The sequence below is a fragment of the Cervus canadensis genome, chromosome 9 (genome assembly GCF_019320065.1).
Source record: "Cervus canadensis isolate Bull #8, Minnesota chromosome 9, ASM1932006v1, whole genome shotgun sequence".
Classification (NCBI taxonomy): Eukaryota; Metazoa; Chordata; class Mammalia; order Artiodactyla; family Cervidae; genus Cervus; species Cervus canadensis.
This window is the reverse complement of record NC_057394.1, coordinates 4,867,208-4,880,071: the sequence shown is the minus strand read 5'-3', so window position 1 is coordinate 4,880,071 and position 12,864 is coordinate 4,867,208. Positions and strand designations below refer to the sequence as shown.

General features: G+C 46.5%; 1 long non-coding RNA gene across 1 annotated transcript; it reads right to left on the bottom strand.

Annotated features, from left to right (window-relative positions):
• Window positions 1-7,591: 7,591 nt before the first annotated feature.
• On the bottom strand, window positions 7,592-12,235 carry LOC122447401. Its single transcript, XR_006271213.1, has 3 exons — window positions 11,871-12,235; window positions 9,847-10,099; window positions 7,592-9,260 (listed from the first exon to the last, which is right to left on the bottom strand). It is a non-coding gene; the product is annotated as an uncharacterized LOC122447401 (long non-coding RNA).
• Window positions 12,236-12,864: the final 629 nt, after the last annotated feature.

Below are 12,864 nucleotides of genomic sequence, written 5' to 3'. Positions count from 1 at the left end.
CTGGGAGGGCGGTGTCCGGCACCGAGTCCGCTGAGCCCTGGCCGTGGCATGGACAGGCGAGGGCCCCTGGCTCGCCTTCACAGACCCCAGGCTCCCCCCGCGCGTCTCCTGCTCTGCCTCTGACTTCTGGTTTCCCTGCCGCGGTTTGACTCCTGTCTGTTTGGTCTGCAGTTTCCATCTCGGCTTTGACTCATCTTCCGAGGCCTGACTTCTGCTACCCGCCTGCTCCTTGACTCAGCCCATCTTTCTAGATATGACACGTCTGACCAACTCGACTTCTCTCTCTTTTAAAGATATAATTGACACATAACATTATATTAGTTTCAGATGTACAACATCATGATCATCTTAATGAGCCTAGTTAACACCCATCACCACACTTAGTTACACACACTTTTTTCCTTCTTGTGATGAAAGCTTTTAAGATCTAGTCTCTTAGCAACTTTCAAGTATGCAATGTGCATATGTAAGTGCTCAGACACTCACTCGTGTCCAACTCTTAGCAACCCCAAGGACTGTAGCCCTCCAAGCTCCTCTGTCCATGGGATCTCCCAGGCAAGAATACTGGAGTGGGTTGCCATTTCCTACTCCAGGGGATCTTCCCAACCCAGGGATTGAACCTGCATCTCCTGCTTTGGCAGATGGATTCTTCACCACTAGCACCACCTGGGAAGCCCCACGCATGCAGCACAGTAAATTTACTCAGTAAAGTTCAGTCACTCAGTCGTGTCCGACTCTTTGTGACCCCATGGACTACAGCATGCCAGGCTTCCCTGTCCATCACCAACTCCTGAAGCTTGCTCAAACTCATGTCCATTGGGTCGGTGATGCCATCCAACTATCTCATCTTCTGTCATCCCCTTCTCTTCCTGCCCTCAATCTTTCCCAGCATCAGGATCTTTTCCAATGAGTTGGTTCTGGTTCTTCACATCAGATGGCCAAAGTTTTGGAGGTTCAGCTTCAGCGTCAATCCTTCCAATGACTATTCAGGACTGATCTCCTTCAGGATGAACTGGTTGGATCTCCTTGCAGTCCAAGGGACTCTCAAGAGTCTTCTCCAACACCACAGTTCAAAAGCATCAATCTTTGGCTCTCAGCCTTCTTTATGGTCCAACTCTCACATCCATACTTGACCAGTGGAAAAACCAAATCTTTGACTATACAGACCATTGCTGGCAAAGTAATGTCTCTGCTTTTTCACATGCTGTCTAGGTTTGCCATGGCTTTTCTCCCAAGGAGCAGGCGTCGTTCAATCTCAGGGCTGCAGTCAGTGTGCACAGGGACGCAAGTTCGCCTCCCGCTTAAGCTCCTTTAAGCTCCCTTTAGTGGGTGGCTGCCGGGGGAGTGTGATATGGGTTCCTCAAGTCTTATGGATGACCAGGAGCTCGTCACGCTTTTTCCTGCCTTGGCTACAGCTGCCCCGAAACATCTCCTCCTTGGGGCCAAGTTACCCGTGTCACGGCCGCCTGGGGTGATGCCAGCATAGCCGCCTGAGAGGGGCCCGTGGTGCTGCCGCCCCCGTGGAAGAGTCTGCTGCCTGTGCTGGTCGGAGCCGTCCCGTCAGGGCCCACGTGGCCTTCCGGGGCGCTCCCGGCTCACTGCCCGGTGGGTGATCGGCAGGCTGAGATGTTTTCTGAATTGAAGCGAGGCCTTGGGCTCTCACCAGGCAGCACAGACTTCAGTCACATTGCTCTTCTTCTCTTTTTTAAAGATTCTTTTATTTATCTGGCTGAACCAGTTCTTAGCTGCAGCACACAGGATCTTCCATCTTCATTGCAGCATGCAAGATCTTCCATTGCAGGCCCTTGGGAACTAATTCCCTGCCCAGGGATTGAACCCAGGCCCCCTGCATTGGGAACGCAGTCTTAGCCACTGGGCCGCCAGGGAAGTCCCTAACTACTCTTTCAATTGGTACATTGCTTTGATTTTGGCCGCTTGCCCAGGACTTTGACGGGAGCATGTGAGGGTTAGGCCAGGGGCCTCCAGAGGGGGCAGACTGTCATGGCGGGATCAGGCTTCACCGGGACCTCAGCCTGGGGCCTTGGACCAGGTCGCCGAGCCACATCTCGTGCTGGTTTGCTGACAGTCCTTCCCCCGGAAGCTCCTCGGCTCATCACAGACATAAGCCAGCGCCCCCGGCCCTCCAGCTGCCCTAGACAGGCCCGCACCCTGGGGTGATGATCACACCCGGGCCCGGCACCACCTCATGCTGGCGTGATGAAGCAGCATCCTGGAACCAGCCTCCAGGGCCCCGCAGTTCAATTAAACAGAGAACAGAGTTGGCGGAGGCTTTGGAGGAGCGCTTCATAAGAGACATGGAACTTGTGGTTTCTGTAAAGCGAAGGCTTGCCAATATTCTTCTCATTGGCATATTGTGCTAATAATTGATGGTTTGGAAGCCGTGTCGGTTTGTAAGTTGGTAAGTTGATTGTTAAGTGCTGTGGGAGCTTCTGACTATTACGTTTAAGTGCAATTTTTAATGGTTGCCTGATTTTTAATGGGGCTTCCCTGGTGACTCAGACGGTGAAGAATCTGCCTGCAAGGTGGGAGATGTGGGTTCAATCCCTGGGTAGAGAAGATCCCCTGGAGAAGGGAATGGCAACTCACTCCAGTATTCTTGCCTGGAGAATCCCATGGATGGAGGAGCCTGGCCGGCTACAGTCCATGGAGTTTCAAAGAGTTGGACACGACTTAGTGACTAACACAACAACAATTTTTAATGAGAAGCATAAGGTAGCAAGAGCACTCATCCTCAGCTCTGATTTTTAAAATCATTATGTTGTTCAGCTGAAACTAATATATTTCAGTTATATCTCCATAAAAAGTAGATAAATAACTGTATCTTTACAAATTCACTGAATCTATGACATGGAAATATAACAATAAGAAAAGCAATAACATCTCAATCTTTCTATAGGCAAAATGATTCTTTTAAATTTTAATTTGGTCAGACTGTGAGTCATGTGGGATCTTAGTTCCTTGACCAGGACTCAAACTTGTGCCCCCTGAATTGGAGCCTCAACCACTGGGCACCAGGCAAGTCCCAACAACATTATTTTAGGAAATTTCCTTTTTTATTATATTAACCCATTTGCCGTCATGATGACTCTATGAGATTGGTACTTTCAGTTCCCCCACTTTACAGGTGGGAAAGCTGAGCCCGGGGTCCATTTAGAAACCTGTACTCATTGTGAGCCAAGATTGAAGAAATATAGCCATGTGGATGCAAGAATATTTCTCTTGGTTCATGGCTCTGATGGCCTTCCCTTAACGCCCATCTTATCTTGAACTCTTTCTGAAAACTGTAAAACTCCTCTATCAGTGATTTTCAAATTGTGGGTTTTGATCCCATAGGAAATTGGGAAAAGTTGCAAAATAAACGTTTTGAGTTAGACTTTTTGCTGTTGTTGTTCAGCCTTCTAGTTCATGCTTCATTGTTTTTCATTGTTCTTGTACCACTGAAACCTAGGCTTATCAACTCAAATGGAGGAAGTAACGGTGTATAATAAAACTGACAAACATAGAGACCGCCATACAATATAAACAGACATAGCAAGACTAAAAACTTCCATTTCCTATGATACTGAAGGCAAGTACATAATATGGGCTTTATATAAAATTGTGAAAGTGTAATTTGGTATATTTGTGCTGCCCAGGTGGCACTGGGGGTAAAGAACCCACCTCCCAATGCAGAAAATGAAAGAGACATGGGTTTGATCCCTGGGTGGAGAAGATCCCCTGGAGGAGGGCATGGCAACCCACTCTAGTGTTCTTGCCTGGAGAATCCCACGGACAGAGGAGCCTGGCGGGCTCTTCAGTCCACCGGGCTGCAAAGAGTTATAAAGAAACAGACTTTTGGACTCAGTGGGAAGAAGGAGAGGGTGGGATGATTTGAGAGACTAGCATCAAAACATATGCATGACTGTATATAAAAATAGATAACCAGTTCGAATTTGATTTTTTTAAATGAAATAGAACAAAAGGTATGTAAAAAGCAGATTGCATCTCAAGAGTGAACGTTTCATGAAACTTTCCTTCAGTCTTGTGTGTGTGTGTGTGTGTGTGTGTGAAGTAACCATATAATTGTGTTACAGTGGAAAGAAATTCACGAGCTGTGTGACCAGCCTGCACTCAGCCCGGGGCAGCACTGTGAGACTTCTTGCTGAATTAACTAGACCTTGCCTGAAAATGCTCAACTGGTTCCTTACGCTGATCTGAGCTCAGGCATTCTATCCCTTTGCCTCTGGAGCACAATGACAGCTATCTGTTTGTCCTGGTAAGAGCCAAGCGTATTATCTTCATGGCAGGAATTAAACACAGAACCCCAAGAAATGAAGCCACACGCACAGCGTGACCCGCTTACGATGGTGATCCAAGGGAGCTATGGCAGCTGGCTCCTCTCCTGCCCTTTCCCTCGCACCGCCCCTCCTGAGCAGACCCGCACCGGCACATAGCCTAAAGTGACTCTCACTAAACTGGCAGCTAGACCCTGGCTGTTTGGAGCCTTTGGAAATGTCATTCACTGGTGGTCGAGGTCCCAGGAGCAGCAGCCCTTATGGAGACCCTGTCTCACCCTCCCTTGGGTTACAATTAGGAGCATCCTTGCCGAGGTTCGAAAGCTTCTTGGTGATTGGCTAAGCCATCTTCCTCCTGTATCCCTTCTACTTCTGGTTTAGAAGTTGGCATGGTTGCTGTTTATTGCTTCTTTGTTGAATTTGCCAGACTTCGATTCAGGTGTAGGCAGACATTTTGAAACATAATTTGGACAGAGTTATTTTTAAAATATAATTAATAATTACTCAAACCTAGGCAGCATATTAAAAAGCAGAGACATTACTTTGCCAAAAAAGGTCCGTCTAGTCAAGGCTATAGTTTTTCCAGCAGTCATGTATGGATGTGAGAGTTGGACTATAAAGAAAGCTGAGCACTGAAGAATTGATGTTTTTGAATTGTGTTGTTGGAGAAGACTCTTGAGAGTCCCTTGGACTGCAAGGAGATCCAACCAGTCCATCCTAAAGTCCTGGGTGTTCATTGGAAGGACTGATGTTGAAAGTGAAACTCCAATACTTAGGCCACCTGATGCGAAGAGCTGACTCATTGGAAAAGACCCTGATGCTGGGAAAGATTAAAGGCAGGAGGAGAAGGGGACGACAGAGGATGAGATGGTTGGATGGCATCACTGACTCAATGGGCATGGACTCCGGGAGTTGGTGATGGACAGGGAGGCCTGGCGAGCTGCAGTTCATGGGGTTGCAAAGAGTCGGACATGACTGAGTGACTGAACTGAACTAAACTGAAAGAAAATGAATAAGAAGTAATCCATAGCATAATACATAGCATGCTTTGAGACTTGCTGGCTTCATCATCCCCAGAGAGCTATGCTAAAGAACAAAAAGCATCCTGAAGGACAGAAAACATTGTGTCCTCTTAAGCTGTATTGCTTCAGCCTGATGCTGAAGCCTGATGCAACCTGACCCTCATACATTCTCAGGACCCAGAAACTTCTCTGTCTGTGCCAGACCCAGCGGTAACACAGGCTGTTCACATGTTAGCCCTTTGTGGGAATGGCCTTGTGACTGTGTTTTTGTTACATATTTATCACAAAATTTGCAAGTATGAATCATTGGCAGAAAATGTCCAAGGAAATTCCCAGCCATTATCAGGTTGGGAGATATGGAAGACTTATATACTCTTGGCCATGACAGCACCTTCCTGTCAAATCCCCCCCAAACATTTGATGCTGCCACCCAGACAAACAGGGCAAAACCTCTTCCTGAGTTGCATTTCTCATCAAACTCTTCATTTTTTGCCTTTGTAACAATAACTGCCTGCATTTCATCAGCTCACATGCTATTATTCATTGTGCTGTTCACACATGCTCTTCGACTACGACACACCTCTTGCAGTCATTGGCTCGTTTCAGTCCTATGCAGTACTTACTATGACTACGGCCATTTTATGGGGAGAAAACAGAGTGCTGCAAGGCTTTCCGAGGTCACAACAGTTAAGCTGTCATCTGGAAGGCAGACCAAGATCTGCGGGATTCCAGGCCCTGCTCTGAGCTCTGCATCGCTCTGTTTGTATGTCCAACTCCTGGGCTGACACCCAGCAACCCAGCACCAAGGAACAGCCTGCGGCATTAAAACTTTATAACTTATTGCCTCTCACACTGGGGCTTCTTGGTGCTTTTGTAGGACAACATAGCCAATGGTTTAATCTGCCCAAATAACATAGTCCCTTTACCCAGGGTTAAAGCACAATTTTTCCCAAAATAGGTGGAATCATGCTTCCATAATCAATATAAAAATGGACACACAGTTATAATTAATATTCCATTTCAAAGGCACATAGAGGGGTAAATGATAAAAAAGAGATATTTCCTTTAATGAAAACTAAATGTATTACTCATATGGATAAAGATATAGACTCTTCAAGAAAATAGTCACAGATGGAAAGAAATAAATATTCTCTAATATTAAAGATAACAGACACACATTAAAGCTTTTACTTAATTCATTAATGGAATCTGTCTGCCAATGCAGGAGACAAAAGAGACACAGGTTCGATCTCTGGATTGGGAAGATCCCCTGGAGGAGGAAATGGCAACCCACTCCAGTATTCTTGCCTGGGAAATCCCATAGATGGAGGAGCCTGGCAGGCTATCAGTGGGGTCACAAAAGAGTCAGACACAACTTAGCCACTAAACAACAACAACAAAAAGTAAACAAGTATCATATCTGGTTATCTGAGAGGTTCCTGTTTGGATGATACTTGTTTGTGTGCTCAGTCATGCTTGACTCTTTGCTTTGAGTATATATGTATTAAATCCATTCAGTTGAACTTGTATGTATATGTGTGTGTGTATATATATATATATGGCACTGGCTTTAAGTTCAACTTTAAGTATAAATGCATGGCCAATTGGCTTAAATAGTCAAGGCAGAAAAGTAAAGTGCAAAAAAAGTTTGTTCTCCCCTTTCTCTGGCGAAACATTGCTAATGGTTTCCCCCTTCATTTTGTTTGTTCAATCGCTAAGTCATGTCTGACTCTTTGAGACCCCATGGACTGCAGCACACCAGGCTTCCCTGTCCTTCACTATCTCCGGGTAGAGGGATACAAAGATGCTATCTATGTAATGTAACATCTTTAATATGAATGCTTCCTAGGTCCACTGAAAGAAACAGAGACTTTAAAGAAAAAAATCAGCAAAAAAAGTCTTGTGGTCAAGAGTAAAATCCATCAAAAGCCAAGCCTTGGGATGGGCCGTTTGATACAGACACCCTTCAGAGGTCATTGCTCAGGGCCTATTGTCTTCCAGACCCATTGACGTCTGGTATTTCCACTAATCTTCACAACAGCTCTCAAGGTGGGCCTTCAGTTCAGTTCAGTTCAGTCGCTCAGTTGTGTTCGACTCTTTGCGACCCCATGAATCGCAGCACGCCAGGCCTCCCTGTCCATCACCAACTCCCGGAGTTTGCTCAAACTCATGTCCATCGAGTCGGTGATGCCATCCAGTCATCTCATCCTCTGTCGTCCCCTTCTCCTCCTGCCCCCAATCCCTCCCAGCATCAGGGTCTTTTCCAATGAGTCAACTCTTCGCATGAGGTGGCCAAAGTACTGGAGTTTCAGCTTTAATGGGCCTCTTTTCATTGATGAAGAAACCAGAGGTTCCAGGAGGCTCAGTACCTACAAGCGCAGCCAATCAGCAGCGGGGCCGGAGTCCCACCCCCGCCTGTAGCCAATGGGAACGCGCCCTGAGCAACGATTCACGGAAGCTCATGACAGCAGGGCTTTTCTGAAAGATCCCTTTATACCACGTTCCTCGGACCACAATTTGGGTTGAATAGTCAGGTCCCGCCTGGCAGATCCTACACAATGCAGGGAGGGGAACATTCCCGGGGTGAGCACCATCGCACCCAGCTGCACACCCCTGGATTCCAAACTCAGGGGGAGGCCGCCCTCCCAGCTCAACCTGCTCTTCTCGCAACGTGATCTTTCCCTAATGTGTTTTGTTAATGCTCTGTTTCAGCCTCCCGTCGCTCAGATCCACGGAGCGCAAGTCCTGTAAGCTCCTTCCCAGCCTGTGGAAATTGGCAAAAAAGAAAGGGAAAGCGCCCAAAAGAAAACAAACAGGCCTCGTGTTCTCTCGGTTATCACCATTAGCTATGGATTGTGTGTGTGTGTGTGTGTGTGAAACAGTTGAAAGACTCACCCAGTCTCTAATGCCTCTGAAAAAGTTGGGAATGTTCATGGCATGCAAAAGAGGAGAGAAGGAAAGAAAAACGATTATGCTTGTCCTCACTGTTCTAAGGAACCATGGCCAAAACCAACCCAACTTCTGGACAGGGAAACACATAGTTTGAATGTTACAGAGAAGCTTTTGTTGCCAAAAAAATAATTCTGTATTGACTTGCTACGTGCTGGTTTTTACTGGGAGAAACAAGAAAAACAGGGGCATTGTCTTCAGAAGGCCCGAGTTAAATAAACCATGTGTTTCCTGAGCAAAACCTTCTCACTTGTAGAAACCGCTCATCAGATTAGGCGGCTGAAATGTGGGAGTGGAGGAACCGAGATACAGGGCGACGTCAGTGGGTGTGGTCCCAGCCAGAGTGAAGTTGGCAGTGTCGTGATGGACAGAAGGGATCCGGGCGAGGAGGGCCAGCCCGCTTCACCGGGAGGAGGATGGGCAAATGTTTAGTGTCTTAACAATTTCTCCCTAAGGAGAAGGTACTTTAAATACAGCCACACACACGAGCAGAAAGAAGAAGGGCCTTAAACTCGTTCAGGACCAACATCATTGTCTTGCTAAGAGCTGATCCTTTTGCGCACCCCTCTGTGTAAAGTTTATGTTTCTGAATCATCTGTAATTCGCGCAGACAGGCGAGGCCCAGGTGAATATTGAAGAAGCCTGGAGAGGAGGTGTTTGCCCATAAATGGAGACTTTTGACAGTGAGGACAAGCTTTACTCATAGTCCAAGCAGACAACTACATAGGCAGTTCGATCTAGGGAGTCTGAGATCTAAGTTCTCGCTCTGATAATGCTGTTACTTCTGTCGTGTCTGACTCTTTGTGACCCCGTGGACTGTAGCCCACCAGGCTCTTCTATCCATGCGATTCTCCACGCAAGTATACTGGAGTGGGTTGCCATTTCCTCCTCCAGGGGATCTTTGTGACCCGGGGATCAAACCCACGTCTCCTGTGTCTCCTGCATTGGCAGGCGGGTTCTTTAACAGCTGAGTCATAGCCCAGGCATCTTCTCACTAGGAGCAAAATATGTCTCCTTACATTGTGATCATGAAGCAAGACTGACGGTTCTGGGCCCTCTAGAAGGTACAGCGTCCTACGTAAATATAAATATGCATATTTGTGTGTGTGATATTTCTAATTCCCAGAGCTTGGCACCAAAGCAATATTTAGTGCCTTAACAATTGCTACCTAAGGAGAAGGTACTTTAAACACAGCCCCACATGCAAGCAGAAAGCTCCTGGTGGTATTAATCTTTCTCATCCCATTTGCCTCTTGCAGGTTTTAAAGCTCATCACAGAGGAAAAATGTAAACAAACTAGGGGAAGGGAGGCAATGGAGTGGAGCAGAAGTTGTATATTTAAGTCAGAAAAAAAAAAAGAGGAAGGTAATTGGAAGGCAATCTGGCAGTATTTATCAACATTTCAAATGGGCATTGCCTTTTGTGCAGCAATTTTGCCACTAGGAATTTACCTTACGGGTATACTTGGAAAAATACCTCGAGATGGTGAGGATGTATAAATTAGGGTAGGTGGGCACAGGCTGTGGTAACAAACACCCGCCCCCGCCCCCCCCCCCCCCCGCCCAGATCTTCTGGCTTACCACATAAATTTGAGTCATCACACGCAGAGCCCAGTCACGCAGACCAGCAGGAAGCTCTGCTCCATACGGTCACTCAGGATTCAGGCAGACCAGACCCAGCCTCCACCACCTTTGAACTCTGCCCCCTGGAACTTGTGACATCCTCGTCATGACAGCCGGGAAGGAGGGAAGCATGAACCCCTCACCTGCTCTTCTGTCCTTCGTACAGCATCCCCATTGCTGCCCATTGCCTTCAACCTAATTGCAAATAAAGCTGAGAAAAGCACAGGAGTATGTAATTACCCATGAACCCCACTGTCCCTGCCGCTAACCAAGAGCTGCACATGATGTATTGTGTGTCCAAGCTTAAAAACCAAATTTTGCTAGTGGCCAATGGTTTAAATAAGCTGTGATATATTATAATGTGATTGTTTAAAAAATGAGTCTACATTCTAATAAGGAAACACCTCCTAGATGTATTATTTAGCACAAAAAAAAAAAAGAAAGAAAGAAAACATGAACAATTGTGCAAAGTGTGATCTCTAAAGACATCATTTAGAGAATGCACATATGCAAGTATATACATACAGTGTTTTTCTAAACAGACAGACAAGATTCTGTTCATGATGGTTGCTATGAGGAATGAAGGAAGGGTCAGGAAAAGAAAGATAATTTTTGCCAGTTGCAAGCACAGTACTAATTTTATCTAAAATAATAAAGATAAAAAGATAAATCTAACACACTAGTTAATAATATTATGAAATTCTTAGTTTTCTCAAGATTGATCATGGTGCTTTGGTTCCATGAGGGGGGAATCTTTGTTCTGTTATTTTAAATATTTTCTTGGCCTTGCTGCGCAGCACATAGGATGTTAGTTCACTGACCAGGGATCAAACCCACGACCCTTGCACTGGAAGCTCGGAATCTTAACCCCTGGACCGCCAGGGAGGTCCCAGGTTTCTCTCTTCTTAGATGCTGAGAGGTGAAAGGAAATGTCCTGAGGTCTGTGCTGCCGCAGCTGCTGCTAAGTCGCTTCAGTCGTGTCTGACTCTGTGCGACCCCATGGACTGCAGCCCACCAGGCTCCCCCGTTCCTGGGAGTCTCCAGGCAAGAACACTGGAGTGGGTTGCCATTTCCTTCTCCAATGCGTGAAAGTGAAAAGTGAAAAGTGAAAGTGAAGTCGCTCAGTCGTGTCTGACTCTTAGCGACCCCACGGACTGCAGCCCACCAGGCTCCTCCGTCCATGGGGTTTTCCAGGCAAGAGTACTGGGGTGGGGTGCCACTGCCTTCTCTGCGTGAAGTCTATAACCACTTTCAGATGCTTTAGCCGAAGAATTGTGTGCACACGCACACACACGTGGCCACAGAACACACACTTATGTGCAAAATGTGAATTGTTGAATCTGCGTGGTAGATCCATGGCAGTTTACTGTTCTGGTCTTTCAGCTTTTCTGTATATCTGAGGATTTTCAAGGTAAAAAGCTAAGGAAAATGAAATGATTAAAAAGCTTAGCACTTTAGGACAGAGAGCTTCAGAGATCTCCCGTCTTCCTGATGTAGGCAGCGTTCACAGGTTGCCGTATTAAAACGTCAGAAATCAGGCATCAAAATCTGAAATCAAGACACATCACAGAAAGAGTGGAGACCGTGGTCAGACGGAAGGAGCTCTCTGAAGGGATTTCTGTTCAGGCCTAGGAGAAGCTGGAAACCTTGGTAAGGGTAACGAGAATCTTCCAACTGCTTTGTCGCTATCATAATCATGGTACCTTCTTGGCTGGAGATGCTGCTTGAAAACTTCGGTTGCCTTATAGCAAACCCTTTCCTGGAATCTATTCTTCAAGTTAACCTAAAGGAGACTTAAAAACAGTGCAGGGGGATGAAAAGCCCAGTGACGGTAACTCATTCTCTCCTGTGTCCTTAAGGTGGTGGTGACTTACGAGAAGGTGTGTCCCTGCAGGACATCCTCAGGGAGGCAGCGAAGCTGCCATCCCAGTGGCTGGCGGCCTCTCTCCGCATCCCGAAGGATGCTACACACAGACTCTTACCTGTGGCGTTCCACACAAACTGCGGCGTTTCCCACATTCAGCAATCCGATCCAGCCAAACCCTGTCCCCACGGCGCAGAGCCGAGGGGGCAGGAGAGAAGTAACCATCACGGGCTATCTTCCATCGTCCGACAAGACGAGTGGTAACTTCCTCTTTGAATCTGACACACGTGCTCCTATAAAGAGCATGCGTGGTGCAATCTTGTCTTTTCCTGACCACAGTATGGAGGAATCCATGTGTGACGTGTGTCATTGACGACAGGGAGATCTGTGCAAGAGAATTAAAGGAGTCGGTGGTTATCTTTTCTTCTCTCCATTACAAGGAGAGAAGTTAAAAGGCAGAGCCCTGGTCTCGACAGGAGGAGGCCTGCGTCTGCTCTGCTAGAAACCTTCTGGTGCAAGAAACTCTGGAGGTCAGTCTGGCAAGCATCCCAGATCCTCAGACTTCAGTTTTTTTCCTGCTGCTTTTGAGCTCAGTGCTAACTACTGTTAGCAGACAGAGAACTCTCTGCAATTCTTTCCTCAGAACCAGCTACAAGAAAACTACCAATTATAGCCAAGAAACAGTCTTTCAAATACACATACACATTGTAATGTGGGCTGGAAACCAATTGGAAACGTTTTGATTTGCCCTTTAAGGCCAGAGGCAGGCACTTGAGGCAGACTCTGAAGATGTTTTGAAGAACCGTTACACTAAATTTAGCATCTGAACCAGCCCGTTGGCATATATGTAATGAAAGATTTAAAAGGAAAGAAATGTAACCCACAGTAACAAAGACATAGGCTGCTAATGGACAAATACTTCTTACAAAAGATGCTCTGGGAATAAATCATAGAGTGGTTATTAGAGTTGTTACTCCTCTCTTTACACGTGTTTGAGATGCTTCATTTTTATTTGTGAAGGGTTTGAATTGCTGACTGGACTCTGAGCTCCCTAACAGGAGGAATCTTCTGATTCATGTCGTCATTTCCAAAGCTTAGGGCCCCCGCCTGGC